At 42.9% G+C, this 20,298-nt stretch overlaps 1 long non-coding RNA gene across 1 annotated transcript; it reads left to right on the top strand.

Annotated features, from left to right (window-relative positions):
• The first annotated feature begins 571 nt into the window (after positions 1 to 571).
• On the top strand, positions 572 to 18,358 carry LOC102383559. The gene is made up of 4 exons (XR_324534.2): positions 572 to 666; positions 10,441 to 10,495; positions 17,730 to 17,893; positions 18,234 to 18,358. It is a non-coding gene; the product is annotated as an uncharacterized LOC102383559 (long non-coding RNA).
• Positions 18,359 to 20,298: the final 1,940 nt, after the last annotated feature.

The raw sequence follows: 20,298 nt of genomic DNA, 5'->3' as shown, positions 1-20,298 counted from the left end.
AGAATTTCTCTTTTCTATTCCATGCTTTTCAAAGCTGGATGTGTCAGATAACTTATCCTTGAAACATACTGGCTAAAGCCATCACCCCTGTTAAAAACAAAAAACAAAACAAAAACCAGTAGAAAGTAAAAACAGACATTCCAGAAACATTACCTATTATCAGGTAATATAGCAATGAGAAGAATGAGCCAGTTCAAGAGCTGGTATCAATCAGTGCAACATTGGAAAAATCACATTGATTTATACTAGCTGAGGACCTGCTGCTAACTTCTTTGAGATGGGTAGGAATATATAGGACTAATAAAACTGGAGCATTCTTCTCTAGCCCATGGAAGTTGCTGGTGAAGTCAGTGGAAGCAGAACACAATTAAATTAGATTATCACAATGTAAATCTGGGAAACTTTAGAGAGCCAGACATGGCTTCAGTTACCTGGGAAACAGTGAAATGAAGCTGTAAAGTGAATGCTGGCCTCCCATCACTTCCAAGCTGGCAAAGTTGCTTGATTGATTAGATCAGAGAAAGACCTGCAAACATGTTCAGCTGCGGAGAGTAACACCTCCTTTAAAACAGATTGCTGAGCTGTAAAGCAAGACAGATTGCATACCTTTTAGAGCATATGCTACAGCAAAAGTCCTGAATATTATATCTAAAACCCCACTTCCAGGTACCTCTTTGAAAATGAAAGCTTTGTCAGCTTTGCTTATTAAGAATGTGAGGTATCCTGAGTGCTGTACTGATTATGAAGGGATTTTGTGGGATTGGAAAGCAAACAATTGTGGACTTGTACAACAGAGGAAGAAGAGATCTCTGAGGTTCCTGTCTATAAAGTGAGGCCTGAGCATCCTAGGCAGCAGTCCTGCATAGGACAATGTCATGAGGTTGGTCTGGGAATGCAGCTGCTTACGTTATTTTGCCCCCCATGCTCTCCCTTTGTTTCAGTATAGCTTCTGCTAATGCAAGCCTATTTCTCTAACTGACTGTTACAACATCTTGCCCACTTCTAAATGGCTCCAGCACTGGGGGCTTGTTTCTGGGTCCAAATATGGAGTAATTCTGTTTAAATCAAAAGCTTTGCTCTGGATTAAGTGTAATAGACTGATGAGGCATGTAGTGGAGGTTCTATAATAAGAACCGGGAGAAAATTAACCTTTGATTCCTAGTTCTGATGTGTATAATCTGTATATTATGTGCAGATTTTAGTCCAGATTATACCTATACTAATACTGAGAAAAACCTTGTTCTCACATTTAAAAAAAAAAAAAAATTTTAATACTAGAATAGAATTTGGTCCATTGGGTCGAGTTCTTGATTCTTTCATCTTTGTATGCATCAATAATTGCTCCGCTGAAGTCTATGAAGATATGCAAGGGTAAACTGGATACTGGAAAGAGGAGTCAGGCCCAGCATCTGATGACTCTAGGAACTCTTACCTGGTTGTACTTGGAAAGACAAAGCATCCTTCAGCTTCGTCACTAGCTGCTGTAATTCCTCCTCCTCTTCCATCTCCTTCTGACGAAGTGGCACTTGTGCTGCAGCATGACCAGGAGCCAGGGGCAGAATTTCACTGTGAAGGTCCCTGGTCACTTCAGGTTGGCATGTCCCTGGCTGACATGTTTGAGGGATACCTTTCTCTCTTGATTTCTCATGCTGTCCCATTAAAGGATTTCCATGCTGCACAGGTATGGACCTCAACTTGCCACCTGATAATGTCATGTTGACTGTAACAGGATCATCCTGGATCTGTAAGAGCTGCCCTCCTTGTACTAAGCTAAAGGGGTCCTTGGCTTTACAATTCCCACATGCTCCAGGGCTGGCCTTCAGTAGAATAGAATCCAATGCAGTCTGTAGCCTAATTCCCTGCAAAGCATCCTCATGTTTTGCCTCCATATTTTGGCCCAGTGTGAATGAAGGGTGATTTGGTGGCTGTAATAATACCTATGGTAAACATAACACGGGAATAGACCTATGCAAGTTCATTTTTCAGCTGCCGGTAGTTCCTAAAACTTTAAAAGAATTAATTTGGTCAACCTGAAACTCTTAGTTTGATTAACCAGAGGGAGGGAGGAGGAGAGAATATTTCATTTTACATTGAACAAAATAATGTCTCTGACCTGAAATTAAATGTTTTATTTTCATTTCAATGATTGTTAAATACTTTTTTTTAAAAAGAAGCTTAATTTCAGAATAAAATGTTCTGTTTTGAACAATCAAAATAATTTGTTTTTAACAAAATGTTTTGCTTCATTTTTTTTTTTTTTTAAATTATTTTACGTAACTGAAAATGACCCAGATCTGTGAAATATTGTGGGTGAGCCAAACCTGCACTTCTCGGTGGGGAAAAAGATTTCATGAGAAACTAATTCATTAGGTTCTACACAGGAACTTCGTGTTGACAACTTCTGATACAATACTAGTAGAAGCCCAGATAGGATGCATAGCCTTATGGTTAAAGCATTGAATCAAGACGCAGAAGGACTGGTTTCAATTCCTACCCCTACAACAAAATCCCAGTGGAAAGCAGTTATTCTTCCTGTGACAATATAATATGAAAAAAGGCTATATGTGCTTCCTTTCTCTCAGCCTGTCTTGTCTAATTGGACTGTAGCTCTTCAGAATGTGATTTTTTTTTTTTCTATTCTTCTGTACTGTATAGTACCTAGCAAAATGAGGTTAAGGTCTCAGATCCAGACTGTAGGCACAAATGGCTCAATGAGAATTTTTCCATGGATTTCAGATCAGGCCCATAAAAAACAAAACAAAACAACTGGTGTGTATAGAGAAATCATCAGGCTCTATCTTTTTATCTCTTTGCATTTCCCCCCCACTGTCTTATTTCCAGAGTATTAGGTCTAATTACGTTGTACATGGGTTTTATTTCTTAATTATCAATTTCTGTTAAGATGTTGTAATTTCAGTCTGAAGATATTACACCCCATTATGTCAATAAAAAGTGGAGGTGATAATAGCCCAAGACTTAATTTGCTGGAAAATTATTCTAGTAGAATCTAACTAAGAAATCAAACTGCAAATATATGAAGTGAGAAAATGGCTCATGCAAAGTAATTCATCACATTTTACAGAGGAAGTTATTGTTGATAAAATCTGATACGATACTAATAGAAACCCAAGCAGAGAGGAAGGATAGCCTTATGGTTAAGGAACTGAAGCAAAACTCAAAAGGACTACATACACACCCATACCCACACACCAGGTTGGGTCACTTGGTATGGGCTGTACATGCAGATTGCACGTACATAAACCTAACTGCAAGATGAGGTCTAATTGTACAGTGTGTGGACTGATGATTTTCAATAAAAACAGCACTTAAAATTTAGAAAGCAAGGATACTTTACATGAATCAGAATTAAAATATTTAGGAAGAAGTAAGGCATTTGCCATTGGCATAATTCATTTCTATCTGACAATTTAGGAGGGAAATTGGGTATATCACAATTTTACTAAGCAGTTTTATATATCTTTCCCATGTAGGGTTTCTCCGTGTAGTGTGTTTTTTAGTAAGGTTTAAACATAGCAGATAATGAGATACTGAGCAATTCTCTGGGGAGACTCTTCCATCATCTGAATCCCTCCAAAGGCTCCCACATTCTTATTCATTTTTATTCACTTTGATAGGTTTTGAAGAGAAATTCTTATTTGTATTGCAGTAGCTTCTCGCAGCTCAAACTATGGGCAAAGACTTTGTGCTAGGTACTGTACAAGAAAAAATGTCCCTTCCCTGAGGAGTCTATACTCTAGTTGTCAATATGCAAGCAGGGAAAGCACAAAGAAACAATAATATAGTGCTGGTCTATGAAAAGTTGTTGGAGTATGCCATTTGCCTGCTTATTGCTAAGATTCCTGGTGTGCTGTTCATCCTACCTTTATTTCCTGCCTCATTTGCTGGAGCTCTGCCCTTAGGCTTTCATGGTTTGCCATCAATACTTGGAATTTTGCTTCTAGTTTGCTGTTTGTGTCTTCCTGGGAGTTGTGGAGGAGCTGAACTTTGGCTTTCCATTTGTTTAACTGCTTCTTCAGGTACCTGCCAAGCCACAGAGAAGGGCAAGGGGACAAAACGAAATAACCCATGTTCATTAATGCAGGGCATAGGAGAATAATAGGGTGGCACAGATGCACACAAGATTTACTTATCTTTGGAAATATCTCTGGGGTGGGGAGGTCTGGGTGTTGGGAACTAAGCTAACCTGATTATACAGCAACCTCTGTCATAAGGGTATTCCGGGCAGGAAAGGGTATGAACAATGCTGAAGAGGTACATCCAGAATGTTTCTTTAACCCTGCAATAGCCATAGACCCCTCTGCCTGGGGTAAACTTACTCCTGGTAGGCCCTGAATAGTGGAGTGCAAGCTGCCCTCTGTCTCTGGGTATATTTAAAGAGGATTCTAGCCCACAATTCCCTAATCATGTTCTGTCTTCCTAAATACCTTCTGTGTGGTGTCTTGCAATTAAAAGTGCTGACTACCCACACACTGGAGAAGGAGCATTAGAGATTATGTACATAATAGCCACTCACGGCAGACAATACATACATTCCACCCACTTCTCTAATCTAGGGACAGGATCTGATTGATAAATGCTACCCACAGGATAGCAATAGAGCTCTGTCTTCCATACTGCTGGGATGGAGGCAGAGATGGAAAAGCTGGTTAGCAGGGAAGCAGTAAACTAGCTTCTGTGTATAATTAAAATAGTTATTTCTATTGCTCTGTTTTCTCCAAAAACTCATCTGATTAACTTTCCATTGTATAATGTGTTGGCTGATGTAAGCAACAAACAATACTATTGTACATTCATTGTGCCTAATAGCTATTTCTAAGAGAAAAAACACCCTAATAAAAAAAGAACACTAAGGTTCAAGAAAAACCCTTGAATGCTTGTCTTCCTGGCTGGAGTAGCCCCAGTGATTTTTAGCTGGTGTTATTTATGTTAAGTGATTTAGTGTAGCTGTAACACGCACAGAAGTTGGAACATTCAAAGTGTTTGCATCGTTCTTTATATGGCAGCATTTAATCTGGCTCCATCCTGCAGGGTGCTAAGCACTTTCCAGCTATTTCAGGGCTCTATCCCATAAATATGCACAGGAATAAATAACCTTGCATGAATAATTTCAATGACTAATACTGGGGAAAGGAGGAGACTATTGTGAGTGGAGTTACTCATTTGTGGGCTTCAGGGTTGGGTCCTGAGGAAGGGTGAGATAACAGTGAGGCTAGGGACAGACATTCAGAAAGCCTGAGCCTGAATTGACTCAATCTTTGCAGGTTAGTCTAACCTGGTGAGGCTGAACTAGTTTGTAACCACACAGATATCCCCTTTGGACTGAAGAAATGCCAGCACCTACCTGCAGTGGCTCAGGCTAGAAGCGAGGGGGCACTAGAGCAGCTTTCCCTTCCCTTCAACAGTGCTGAGCTGGGGGGTGGGGTGTGGCGAGGCCCCAGCCAGATATTTTGATTAGGTAGGGGTTCCCCTTCCCCCCCACTTCGCTGCTTCTGATTGGTGAGGGAACGAGCAGGGAGTTGCACCAGGAGTTGATAACAGAACATTTAGCACCCCATCATAACAAAATAAAAGCTTCTCTCATTAGTTCAAGCTCTTCTTAAACATCTTTTTTTCCAAGGAAGGAATGGAGGGACATTACCAGCTACCTGTTGATTAGCTCCAAAAAGGCCTAAGTGGATACTGTCTTGTCTACCTTTGTGCTACACAGATGCATCTCAGCATTAGCTAGCATACGCAAGCTGGCTATGGTCTGTGCTGTGGGAGCAGGGGAGGGGCAAGAGGAACCCAGGCAGATGCCACTACCTGTGGTGTCTGATAGAGCTCTAGCTAGGGAGCTGGCGGGGAGGGGGTAGGGCCAGCCCTGCTGTGGAGCAAAGAGCCCCACCCAAGGCTGCAAAGCATCTGGGATGCTGGGGGACTCTGGTTTAAGTTAAACCAGGAAGGGGCCTAGGACAGACATTGCATAAACTGGTTTGACCCAAATTGGTTAAATCTGGTACTACATTCAGCCAGATTTATCTCAAGCCACTTTCAAACTGATTTACGTGCAGTGAACATCTGTTCTGTTACAGACTTAAACTGGCTTATGTGTAATGTCTGTCCCTAGCCTAAAGGAGCAGGCTTCTTGGGTATTATCTCAGCTGCCATTGTTTTACATGCATTAACTTGCATTAACCTGCATGCAAGAGATGAGCATGAGCCTAAGGACTAAGCAAAAAAAGGAATACCTTTTTGCTTAGCAGTCATGCTACATAAGGTGAGCACTGGTAGTGTAACAATGGATGGATAAGCAGGGCATAAACCCCAGATGCTGTCTAAGGAGGAGAACTGCTGAACTGAAGCAAAGGACATGTCTCAACCCTTCCCCAATCCCCACCATGCTCTGCATCTTCCAAACAGTGTCTTCAGCTCTGGCAGCAAGGAGGACAGAGCCGTGGCAGCAATGCACAATGCCCTAGGCAGTGATGGTGTATGATATGGAAGCAGCAGCCAGAGGTATGATTTTGTAGGGGCAGATGTTGCTTCTTTTGCTGCCAAAAATCAATGTATATATGGGGCACTCAAAACATGCTGGCAGCAAAAAAAGGAGGTGACATCTCCCTCCAACAGACTTCTGGCCACTGCTCCTGTACCACACTCAGCCACCACCCAGGTTGCAGAACTGGCAGCTATGCCTCTGGTGAGAACACTGAGAAGTCTGCTGATTTAACTGGGCATAACAAAGCAGCAATACTAGCAATAGAAGGAGCTGAATACCTGGAAGGAAACAAGATTTGATTATAGGCCAAATGCATGTGCTGTTGTAACTTCTCTGACTTCAGCCAAGGTATGCTAAGCAAGAATTTGGCCCTTTTTGTGGATGCCTGTGAAGTGCACATCCAGTCATACCAGCAACATGTGTAAGGGGAAAAGAGAGGATAAAGAAAAGCTGGGTGTGAGCACTGCAAAGCCCAGCCTTGAATAACAAGGAACCAAACAGTGAAGGGAACTTTTATAGTGTAGAAACTAATTTGTAGCATTTTATTCACTTCAGGAGAGATGTGGATAGCATCAAGAGGGCCCAAAGGAGGGCCACTCGCATGATCAGGGGGCAGCAGGGCAGGCCCTACGAGGAGAGGCTACAGGACCTGAACCTGTTCAGCCTCCACAAGTAAGGCTGAGAGGGGATCTGGTGGCCATCTATAAACTGGCCGAGGGAGACCAACAGGCTATGGGAAAGTCCCTGTTCCCCCGAGCACTACTGGGAGTAACAAGGAACAACGGCCATAAGCTGACTGAGAGTAGATTCAGGCTAGATATCAGGAGGCACTACTTCACAATCAGGGCGGCTAGGATCTGGAACCAACTTCCAAGGGAAGTGATGCTCACCCCTACCCTGGGGGTCTTCAAAAGGAGGCTAGATAGACACCTTACTGGGGTTGTTTGACCCCAGCATCCTTTTCTGCCCATGGCAGGGGGTTGAACTTGATTGATCTGCTCAGGTCCCTTCCAACCCTACCAGTTATGAAACTACTGAGTTGGAGAAATTAAGGCCAGAGGAACTATTATGACTACCTGGTCTGGTCTACAGCTTAATGCAAGCCATGGAATCTCATGCAGTCTTAGGACTGGAAGAGACATAAGGAGGTCATCTAGTCCAACACTCAGCTTAAGGCAGGCTTATCCCTGTCTAATCTGAACTTTATGTTCATTGACAGAGTTTCTACAACCTTTCTGTGTCATCTGTTCCAGTGCTTTTCTACTCTTGTAGTTAGAAAGTTCTTCTGAGTAGCCAATGGTATAACTAGGGCAGGGCACATGGCCCAGGTGTCAACTTAGAGGGAATGCCAAAATGGCCCCCTCACCCCGAGAGCTTTTTCTGTGGCAGGTGCAGCCCCACATTGCCCAGCCATAGAAGTCGGGCAGCCATAGTGCATAGGCTGCAGCAGGGCTGGCTCATCACACACCAGCTGTACCAGCCCTGCAGCATGGGCTCCCTGGGGACTGTTCCTGGTGCCCTGTTCACTCCCCCGCTCAGATACTCTACTGGGCATGATAATGTCCCAGAGAGGGGCACCATTCAGCTCAAAGCTTCCCCAAATGCACGATGGGATGCAAAGCTACCTGGCTTCTATGGCTGGGTGGCATGAAGTTGCCACTAGCAAAGGCTCCTGAGGTGCACGGCCATTCTGGTATCCCTGTTGAGCCTGCTCCTCAGTTGCATTAGTGTGAGCGCATGTTACTACAGCCACAGTATTGTGTAGTAACAGCTAATGTAGAGCCCATCATAATGTAGGTAAAGTTTGGGGTATTTTTGCCCAGGTGCATCACTTTACACTTATCTACATTGAATTGCATCTGCCATTTAGTCATTAGTTACCTATTCACTCAATCATGCCAGATCCATCTGTAGTTCCTCACAGTCTGCCACTTGGAATAATTTTGCATCATCAGCAAATTTGGCCACCTCACTACTCACCCCTTTCTCCAGATCATATCCATAAGAATATGTTAAATAGCACTGGTCCTAACACAGTTCCCAGGGGCGCCCCATTCTTTACCACTTTCCACCCTGAAAACTAACCTCTTATACTCACTCATTGCTTTCTGTCTTTGAGCCAATTTCTAATCCACAAGTGCAGGTTCCCTGTAATTCCAGGACTACTGAACTGGCCTGAAATTACCTTAGCCTTTTCAGTGAGGGCTCCAAGATGCATCTCATGTAGCCCTGAGCTGAAAACATCCAAGTTGTGTAAGCAATCTCTAACCTGTTTTTCCCTACTCTAAGCTGATTATAGCTCCTCTCCTTGGTACTTATAATACTTGGTATCTGATGCTTGACCTTTTTGTGAAGGCTGAAGTTAAAAAAAAAAAAAAAAAAAAAAATTGAACACTTCAGCCTTTCCCTTAATTTCTGTTGTTGCATTGCATTCCCCATTCAGTAAAGGACCTGCACATTCCTTGACCTTCCACTTACTAGTTTTGGGCATTTTTACACATGCCCAAAACATGTGGTGGTGGGGGGGGGGGAAGCTTTAATTAGAGCGACTCTAAGAGCTGCTCCAATTAAAGTGCCTGCAGCATTTCTTGTATTGGAGTCTCCACACTTCAAAATGGTGGCAGGGGTGCTTTAACTAAAGTTTGTTGAACGAGCTTTAGCTAAAGCGCCCCCATTGCCATTCTGAAACATGGGGACGTTGATATACAAGATGTGGAGGCTGCTGAAGGTGTGCTAATTAGCACACTCCAGCAGACTTGACTAATCGAGTCTCCTCCAACGTGCTGTAATTATGCTTACATAATTACAGTGCAATGGAGCAGCCTCCCCGCAAGTCCACAGGCACCCTTTATGTTCCTTCCTAGGTGCAACTCAGTTTGTATTTTGCTTTTCTTGATTTTTCTCCCTACAACCTTGTACTATAGTCTTAAACTCATTGTTACTAATACGGCCACACTTCCACTTTTTGTGAGGTGCCTGTTTAAAATGCAAGTCATTGAAGACTTCATTCAGTAATTTGAGCTAAAGCGTATCTTCTACTTCAATCCAGTCTTATTTAAAGAATTCAAGTGATGGTGAATGTACCACATCCCTAGGTGAGTTATTTCATTGGTTAAGTACCCTAACCATTAAAACATTTGCAGCTTATTTCTAGTTTGAAGGTTAACATTTAAAGATGGAGGGGGACTTTCAAATGTATTCATTGCAAGTCTAAATCTATTCCCAGTAAATAAAGGATGAAGTCCCATTGATTTCAAGGGAAGTAGAATTAGGCCATCACTCTTGTGAATATTCTACCTAAAATGCTTTTTTTTGCACATCCAAATTCATTGTCTAATGAAATAAGGCTTGAAGTTGGGTTATCATGCCTTTCAGTTGGTCTTTAAGTCTTCAACACTACTGATGTTATAAAAGGAGCAGGGCCTGGCACAGAAATCCTATTTTCAATAAAACAGTTCTTAAAAATGTTTCTGTTGGTTGATGCTGAGAAGTTCTTCTCACTATGGGTTTTTTTGGACAATTTGGCTGTACAAAATGGGTGTAGGCTAAACTCTGCGTTCCAGAAGTGACAGAGGATTTTGCTTACATTAGCTGTAAATACAATGATAAAACATTAAATTAGAGGTGCCAAATTCATCTGGCCCTGTGGGCTGGATGAGTGACTCAGGACTGGTCCACAGGCTGAATCAGGTCCACAGACCCCCCGACCCCATCAGCCTACATGCCTGATCCAGCACACATGGCACCTGCCTTGGCCAGTCCAGGACAATGGCCCAAGCAAGTACCACAGCTTGGGACCTGGCTAGTGCTGCATGTGGGTCAACAAGGCAGCACCAGGGGCCAGATCTGTCCCACAGGCCATATGTTAAATTAATATGAGGGCAATATAAGAAGGATTTGGAGACTTGCTAATTGTATTATTTTTATTTGTTCCATTGCAGGGAGGACAGGCTAAGATATCTTTGCTTGTGTTCATTATGAGCTGATGGAAAACAGGTATAGTGTTATAACAATAAAAATGAAAACAATATAATGGAAGAAAATGGGGTAAAATACAACATGGGTTTTTGAAAGATTGATTGTGTCAAACTAAACTGATATCTATCATAAGATAACTGATTTTTCTAGATGAGGGAAATTTTTTAGATCTGTCTGGACTTCAGGAAAGCTTCTGGGATATTGCCACATAGGAAAATTTCTTAAACTGGAGAAAATGGGAACTGGTATAAAAACTATTAAATAGATAAAGAACTGGAGGAAGGGGTGATGACAGATGGAGTTCATCAAGAAACAGTCTTTGAACAGTATTTTCATTTATTACATTGGCACAAAAAGTAGGAGTCTGCTAATAAAATCTGCTCTTGACATAAAGTTGGGAGAGCTTGTCAATATGGTGGAGGAACAAAATATTTTACAGGAAGAATTGAATGAGCTTGAAAACTGAAATAAGAAATGGAATGGAATGTCATAGTTCAAAGTGCAAAGTAATGCATTTAGAGACTAAGACAATTTTCTGCTAAGAGATCATCAGTTAGAAACAACACTGGAAACCTGGGGCTAGTGGCAAGTAACAGAATGATGGTGAGCCACCAACATGTGATTAAGCAACCAAACCAAACCAATCCCAAAATATATCAGGACAGGTGTTTCTAGTACAGGAATGGAAATATTAGTATCATTATAGAAGGCAATGATACTTTAGTCTCATTTGGAAATTGTGTATAATTCTGCTCGTATGTGGTAAAGAAAGACAAAATCAAACCAAACTGTTAAAAGAAGCATGAGTACAATGATCATGGGGATGAAGGCCCTCCCTTTACAACCTTGGCTTATTTTAGCCTTGTAACATGTAGGGCAGGGATTTTCAACCTTTTTTAACAGGTGTACCTCTTCTGGGGGCGGCAGCCAGACACTGAGTGTGGGGGGTGGTGCTTGCAAGCAGAGGCTGGACACGGAGCTGGGGGGGGCTGTGCTCACATGTGGTGGCCGGACATGAAGCCGGGGTGGGGGTGACTTGCATGTGGTAGCCACTGCCGCCACCCACCATCCTGTGCTGGCACTGCTGGTCAGCTGCTCATGGAGTCGCATGTGCAACTGGCCATGGGAAAGCAGTGGGGGTGGTGGTGACCCCACCCAGCTCTGCTCGCCCTCTCCAACCCTTCACCCCCCCTCCCCCCCGGGCCTTACTCCTGAGAGTGGGCATAGAAACACACACCCCCTGCCACTGAGACCCTCTCGGCAGCCCGGGAGCCAATCAGGAGAGCGAGCTGGGTTGGGGGGCAGGGAGGCACTGCAGTGTGCCATGTGGGGCCAGCACCACTAAATGCACCCCTCCTCCAGGTAAGAGGTGAACGCACTGGGGGAGACGTTGCTGCTGTGCTCCAGGGCACACTTCATCCCTGCCTGCCCCCCGCCTACCTCCAAAGACCTTTCTAATTACTCCTGGGGGTATGTGTACCCCTGGTTGACAACCCCTGACATAGGGCATATGATGATTCCCTATGAATACAACAGGGATGGAGAAGAGCCAGTATTCTCATCTAGCTTAAATAAAAACAACGAATGGTATATACTGGTCATGAATAAACTCAAGCTGGAAATTGGAAGGTGTCTAGTGAGGACCGAGGTTCTGGAACAGCTTTCCAATAGGAATACTGGAGACAAGTGCCTCAATAGTTCATAGGTAAAGTTTATTAAATAGTTGGATGGTGTGAATGCAGGTGATAGTAAGAGACTGGATGTGGTAACTCAGGAGATTCCAGCTATTTTTGGGTTCCTAACAAGTGACAATACATATTAATGAAGCCCTTCTGGTACTGCTTTTGAGAACATGAAAAGGAGATAAAAAGACCATGATTATAATAGGCTGCATTTAACAATAATATGTTATGTCTATTGGTGCAGCATATCAGCCAGTCATGGTCTACCTATGCCTAGAAGGCTCATTACGCTGGCACAATTAAGACAAACAAGAAATTTATGTGGCTAGCATTTACATCTGGCCACTTGCTCCCCAAGCCACTGCAAATAACTTTACTTATACCTCAGTCAAATGAGGGTACCCTTTGACAAATACAGCACAATACTTGAATTCACTCCTCTGGCACTATAGCAAGATACTTGAACTAGTTGCCACTCTACCATTCTGTCACACTACATGTAAGGCCAAATCTCCATTGTTAGGAATTGGAACGGCTACACTTACTTAAATGGAACCCTGATAATTTAGGCCAGCAGAAAATTTGACCTAAAATTTCAAAATAAAACCTGTTAAAGGACCCAAATCATAATTTTCTCCTGAATGATTGATTTGTCCAAGAAAAAGCAACATCTCTATGTATTGTTTATTTCAGATAAGATGAAATTCCTATTCCTAATATCTCCCAGAATAAAAACTACTTCTCACCAAGGTCTAACTTGATCAATAATCTCTACCAAGCTTTAGTTTTGATATTCATTAATGAACTTACCTTTTTTCATTGTGAAGATCTTTGATGGATTCATGAGTTTTTAGTAGTTCTGCCTCAATAGAAGCTATTGCCTATTAAAGAAAGAGAAAAAAATATTTGCCTTAAATGTTACTGAGGTGTTACTTGTAATCATTTTATGTGCAAATATTGCTATAAGAAGTTATAAAATATGTAGAGTTTGCCTGTATTAAAATTTTACCTTAGGTTAATTGATAGCCATTAACTCAGGGTATTAAGATAGCTAAAAATATGGAATATCTACCCTGTGGGAAACTCCAAGCATTTCTTTCTGATTCAGATTGAAAAATAATTTAAAACCTCAAACCTTGGACTTGGTCATGAAAGGGAACACTCCAATGTGGGAGCATATCTGTACTGCTGCTTCTGGCGCTGCTCAGAGGTTTGGGGTGGAGGACTTCCAGGGTAAGCACAGAAAGGGGCACAGTGGTAAGGGAAGTTATTAAGCTGCTATTGAGGAGTCTCTAGGCTGACTGTGGGAGAGTAGGCCAGGAAACTGGTTATCTAGGCAGCCAGGGTTCAAATTATGGGAGAGTTTGGGGGGGAGCTGAGCGCCCCCCATAGGAGACAAGAACCTCCCCATGGGTCGGTAAGCCCTTGGGCCATGCCGTGCCTTTCTAAGCAGCCCATGCGGCGGTGGCTCTTTCCGGCTGCCACCGCCACAGACCCCCAAACAGAGTCAAAGTGTAATTCAAACCCTATAGGCAGCTTGTCAGGCTGGTTCCTAGGAGCCAGGGAATGCTCTGGCTTGCAAGCTCACCATCAAGTGGGCTGCCCAAAAGCCAAGAGCCCTGGTTGTTATGGACACACAAGCTTAGGAACTAGGGCTTCCAGGCTCATGCGTGCCTTGTTACCTTGTCAGACAAGACCACAGCATCTGGCTGAGAGCACGTCTGGTGCATTTTCAACCTACTTGCTTAATCAGCTGTACTCTGGGGGCTTTCAGTTTCTCTCTTTTCAAGCCACCTTAGAAGAGCTTGTCGTATGACAGTTCAGAACAGGAAAGGAGGATACAATTCCTCAGAAAGAGCCCCCAGGAGAAAATGAACAAGTCAACAAACAGTCTGATAGGGCCCAAGATTAACAATAAAAAAGGGGAAAAAAAAGAAAAGGAGCCCAAAGGCCCCAGGTCTGCTTTAACTCACCTGAAATCAGCAAGTGCCAGCAGCTGAAAAGAAGTGCTCTTGACTTGAACAATATCTGCAGATGTCACAGCTGTTACTACTGATATGTGCTTGCTAACACTGTTTCAGATTAGTCACGAACATGTAATTCTTGAAGAGGGGTCTTTTAAGGGCCAGCAGGGGAGTGCTGGCAAAACAGAGCCCGGACATATGGGAGCTGATTTTCAGTTGCTCCTTTCTTGGTAATGTGGTAGTGTGGTGTGCTCATTGATACTACCCTTCCCCTTTCTGGCATGCTCTTAACATGATCCCTTTAGCAGAGGCCAGGAGCAGGTTTGGTATAGAGCAGTGATTCTCAACCAGGTGCTGCAGCAACCTGGGCTGTCTTGAGATCTTTTCAGTGAGGCCATGGAAGGCCACACAATGTTAGCACTGTTGCAATATGATTCATGATTGGGGAGCATATTCAGGCTGTGCGAAGTTTTGGTCCTGATTCGATTCGATGGAGATTCAGCTTGATTCGGGGGCTGAATCTCTAAATCCAAATCAAATCAGGGGGCCCTTTAATCTCTCTGAATTGAATCCGAACCCTCTGAAACGATTTGGAGAGATTCAGAAAGAGTCAGTGATTCAGACATAGACACAGCTTTAAATGTTTTTTCTACATTCCTCTAGGTAGCAGGCAGCTTGTGAATGCTGCGATGCTGGGGCTCATGGAGTGTTCCACAGGAGCATGGGGGGTCCCCAGTGCACTCCCCGGCAGACCCAGAAGTGGACCGGAACTACTTCCAGTCCACTTCCGGATTCACTGCCAAGCATGTGTGGCCCCCCGCCCCCTGCACTCCTGTGGGATGCCTCCATCCGCCCCAGCATTGCAGCGTTTATGAGTCACACTAGTACCTCAAGGTAGGTAGAAAAAACACTTAAAGCTGTGTCTATGTCCAGATTGCTGATTCTCTGAATCAGCATCGAATCTTTAGATTTGGATTAGGCCAAATCGAATCAGGGACAGTGATCCGAACCAACAAATTGAATCGCTGTCCCCAATTCGGACCGAATCTGAATTGAATAGGACCCACTTCACACACCCCTAGACCATATCGGTGCTGTCTCTCTTAGCATTGCTAGGAAGTCTGGGGTGGAAGATCCTCAAACTAAGGGAAGAAGTAAACCTTTCCCTGGGTTCTTCTGAGGTTGCTTCAAGAGAAACAAGCCACAGGTTCCCAGAGTTCAGTTGGTCTAGCAAGTAGGTTGAAAATGCACCAGGCATGCTCTAAATCAAGATGCTGTGGAATTCCTGAGGGTCAGTTTCCAGGAACAGTGCTAAAGGGTGATCCTGCCTGATGGGATGACAAGAAACCCATAAGTAGGGCCTGGTTTAAATTGCAATTATGCATTTTTTTGTGAAAATCACTTAATTTTGTGGATTTTCACAAAAAATGCAATTTGCAGTGAAATGCCACCATATGGCATTTGGTGGCAACAAGATAGCTGCTGCAGGCTAGGAAAAGCATTCCCCAGCCAGCAGCAAAAGCCTAGGAGCTCAGGGGAGGGGGACAATGGGTTGCAAAAGGGGGAGGCAGAAAGGGAGGAGAAAGCTTGCAGATGGGTAGCAAAAGGGCTGTTTACTAGGGCTGTGCAAAATGGCACTGTTCTGTTTTGACTTGCGTTTAGATGTTTTGACAGAACAGCAATTCATTTCACATTTCATTTTGATTCAAAACCGCTGTTCCATTTTGTTTTGTTGATACAGTTTCGCTGTTTCAACACTATTTCGTCGTTTTGCCCGTAGGCTATAATGGGGAAGCTTGAAACAGACTATAATTTTGTCATTTCTGGCCTGACTTGGATGAAACTTGCAGAAATGATAGCCCCTTGTGAGAGCAATAAGCCTGTCAAGCTTCAAGGAGATAGGTGCAGGGGTTTCAGAGAAACTGCACCTCAAGTTGTGGACAAGCAAAACTTGTGACATGGGTGACACTGTGTGTGTTAAGGTGCAGCAGGGTAAAAACTGCAGCGATTGTAGCCTCTGCTGAGGCCATGAAGCCTGCTAACTTTCAAGGAGATAGGTACAGGGGGAGTCTGGGTTCAGAGGCCCTGCACCTCTAGCTGCTGACAGGCAAAACTCATGACATGGGTGGGTGACACTGTGTGTGCGTGTGTGTGTGTGTGTGTGTGTTAAGGTGCGCCCCCACCCAACTGACACCAAGGCAGAAAGCAGGGCAGTTCAAACAATGCTGCCATTTATGTAGTTTTTCCATCCCTCCCCCAGAGCACTGGGGTTGGAAGGGACCTCAGGAAAGGATGACTGTCACTGGCCAGCTACACAGTCAATAATGAGAGCATTTCTTTCCACCCCCCCCTTCCCCCTCCCTCTCCTTACTTTAATTTCTGTTTCCGTGCAGGCAAGCCCAGCTTGAGCCTCAAAACTCAAAGCATTTTGAAAATTTGAAAACGTTTCGACTTGCCTCGTTTCATTTCAAGGCTATTTCGAAGCTTTCTGTTTGTTTTGATTTTGCTGTTTTGAGCTCGAAACGAGTCAAAACAGCATCAAAACAAAACTGCTGGCAAAATTTCTCACAGCCCTACTGTTTACTCCTTTAGAGGGGAAAACTAGGGTCTTGGGGGTTAGGGGCTGGGGGAGTGAACACGTGTGCGTAGGAGAAAATAGTCCCTCCCTTACCCATCCCCAAGCTCTCTCTTCCCCCTGTCCCTTTTGCAACCCATTTCTCCCCCACCCTCCCCTGGGCTGCTAGGCTTTTGCTGCTGGCTTTCCTCAGCCTGCAGCATTTTGTTGCCTTAAACCTGCCCCCTTAGCTAATCTGAGGCTGGGGGGGGGGAGGGGGGCAATGGGGGTGCTCCTTGATCTGGGCATGAAAATGGTGGCCTGTACCATGATTGGGCCATGATATTGGTGAGCTGGGCCTGCAATTTAAACCAGGCCCTATCCTTAAGCCTGGAAGCAACATACAAACATGATTCATAAAATAAACCCAGAGATTTCAAATAGGAATCCATAGTCTCAAAAACTCTCCAACCTGTTGAGGTCTTTCTGGGTTCTTTGCAACAGAAGAATCATTCTATCATTTTTCTGTAGTTAAAAAATGAGTGAAAATGAAGAGCTGATGTTTTCTGAGTGGTGCTTTGAGCCTAGCGAGGAGTGTTTTGACTCTAAAAAGGCTGAGAACCACTGGTATAGAGCCTTAATACCTATTCTAGATTGGATGGAGAAGAGGAAGGCCATCTTTTTTCTCTGTCACAGTGGCATAAAACATAGTCAGTGTAACTGAGAATTGGGTCCATGATGTTATTCCTTGACATGTTACTTGCAATAGAAAGAGGTGAGGTATTTTGATACTATCAGGAAAGGAGCTAGGACTCCAATCACAGATAGGGTATCAAATATGCTAAAATAATAAAATAAGGATAAAAATGAGCAGAGGTTTGAATTTGGTCCTTAAGGTGACAGATTAAAAATGCAGTCTGACAGCTGAGCAAGGTTGGTGTGGCTCTCCTCCCTAACTGTGTTACTCATGTTGATTCTTATTTGACTCACCTGTGCTTGCATCTTGTCTTGCTCTGTTGCCCTATTGTCATTCTCTGTCCGCTGTACCACAGATCCCCTTTGAGACATTTGCTTAGGTGAACCTGGGCCAGGTCCATGCACAGAAGAGGCTGGATTACAATAGGCAGGTGGTGGTGAAGTACTTGGTTCTGTAGATGGACTGCACATCAGTAAAGAAAGCAAAAATACAGAAAGGATGAGATGAAACACCTAAGAGGTAAACTTCAAGTTTTCCCCTCCTGGGACCTAAAAACATCAGAAATAAAACCAACAAGTTGTTAATAAATTAATGACCAAGTGATGTGCCTGAATAAAAATGACAGTTTAGCTGCAAGTACTGGTAGTTGTCACCACATTTGTATCACAGAATGGATCCTTTGCAGCAGATTCCATTTTGTTAATTAAATGGAGGCTGTGAAGTGTCCAGAACAAGATTTTATTTATCTCTGATTCATCACCAAAATACCTCTTTCTTTTTTAATTTCCCTTGGTTTCTTACCCATTAGCAGTGAAGTTGCAACTGAATTAGCCAATCTAACTAAGAAAAGTCTTTCCAGATCAGAAATCCTGCTGCCCTTTCTGAAGAAGGCAGAGCAAAAATGGGATCTTCTCAATGATACCTGGATTTGGCAACCCAACATTATCTTTTCTCACTGATCACCCCTGCCTGCCCAAGTGTGATGGAAACAAAAACCTGCCAAGTTATTGAATGGCATTCTTGACTCAGAGGAAGATTAAGTGAAGGTCCTGTAAAGAAGGAATCTTTGTTTTCTTTTTGTTGTTGTCGCTAAATAAAAGACTTGCTGTGTATTTTATATTTAGTCATCTTTCACTCTAAGGTGCAAATATTTAATTGATAACCAATAACTTATTACCACTGTACATAGTCCATCAGATTCCTTATACTGTAGCTGTGGTACTGATTAGTCTTCCTATATTTAAAATGTCAGTTTGTAATAGCAATAATGCTCCCTAGTGGTACAGGAGAATAAAGTTTAGTAAATATATTTTCTGCTGTGTTCCCATTAGAATGACATTCAACCCTACCTATAAGGTGAATGTTTCACTTAAGCCCTATTTGAAGGATAAAAGAATGGGATGGAAAGAAGTGCACTGGCGAAGTAATAATCTGTAATAATGCTGACTGTCTGTCTTGCGTAATCATTTTCTTCAGTTTACTGATTTAAATTTCAGCCAAAGGCAAAGTGCAGGAAAGCTTCAAATGAAGAACAAATAACTCATTACAAACTTATGTGATAGGAATATGCTATTGCAGTGAACCTTCAGTGAGCTCTTTCTCGTGTGAATGACTTCAGGGGTCATAGATTATCCAGTAGTGGAGAGAACAGAGATATAGGTCAGTTACCTAGGACTAAAGGGATCTAACTTGCTGTTAAGGATCTCCAAGAGCTGGTGGACTACAACACTGTGATCTACTTCACAAAGCAGGGAACAAGAGAACTGACCCAACCAACACTGCACGTTTTTACAATTTACATGCATTATGGTAGGGCCTAGCGGACACGCCTGAAACCAAGGCCCCCATTATGTCCATTGAAAATCTGGTCCTTGACCAAAGAGTTTACATTTGAAATTGGGAAGGTAGACAAAGTATTGTTATGCCCAATTTACAGATGGGAAACTGAGGTTCAGAAAATTTAAGTGATTTGTCTGATATCTGACAGCAGATCAATGGCAGAGTTGGGCACTGATCCTGGTCCAGTGCCTTAAACCAGGAAACCGTCCTGGAAGCAAACAGAAAATGGGACAAAACACAACATGGTTTTATCCAGTGAAGTTCATATCAAACAAATCTAGTATCCTTCTATGACAGGAAAACTAACTTTTTAGACAAAGGAAGGACAGTAGACCTAGTCTGTCTAGACTTAAAGCTTTTGACATAACGCTTCCTAGGAAATTTTTAGTTAAATTGGCAAGAATGGGGATCAATGCTGTAATCATAAAGTGGATAAGCAGCTGGCTGAATGGGAGACTGAAATGGGCTGTGTTGAAAAGAGAGTGATTACTAGTGACATTCTTGTAAATGGTTTTGGAACACATTTTGCTTAACATTTTCATGAGGGGTCTTGGTGCAGGAATTACATGAGAGCCCATGAAATCTACAGATGACATAAAATGGGAGAGAGGAAGTTGCCAGTGTTGAAGAGGACAGGATTATAATATAGGAAGATTTAGATAAACAACACCATTTCTATGACTGCACTCTGAAAAATACAGTATGAAGTGCAAAACTGAGCACTTGGGGCCTAACGGCAAGAACTTTTGTTATAAGATGGGGGTTCATTGGCTGGAGGCAACAGAACAAGTGAGTATGGGTGTATTGGTCAGTCACAATCATTAACTGTAAATTGCCAGCACGTGGCTATGAAAAAGGCTAATGAAATTCTAATGTGGATTAGTTGGGTATATTAAGTAGAAACAAGGAAATTGTTGTACAACACTTTGGTGAGACCTCTTGTACTACTGTCTACAGATCTGGTTAGTAATACTCAGAAACAATTAATTTTGAACTGAAACAGCCCCAAAGAAGGGCCACTAAAATTAAAGTGAATGAGGAACCTATCTTTTTAAGAGGAGATTAAAAGAACTTGACTTCATTAG

Source organism: Alligator sinensis, unplaced genomic scaffold, assembly GCF_000455745.1.
Source record: "Alligator sinensis unplaced genomic scaffold, ASM45574v1 scaffold372_1, whole genome shotgun sequence".
In the NCBI taxonomy this organism is placed as follows: Eukaryota; Metazoa; Chordata; order Crocodylia; family Alligatoridae; genus Alligator; species Alligator sinensis.
This window is presented reverse-complemented; position numbering and strand designations above follow the sequence as displayed.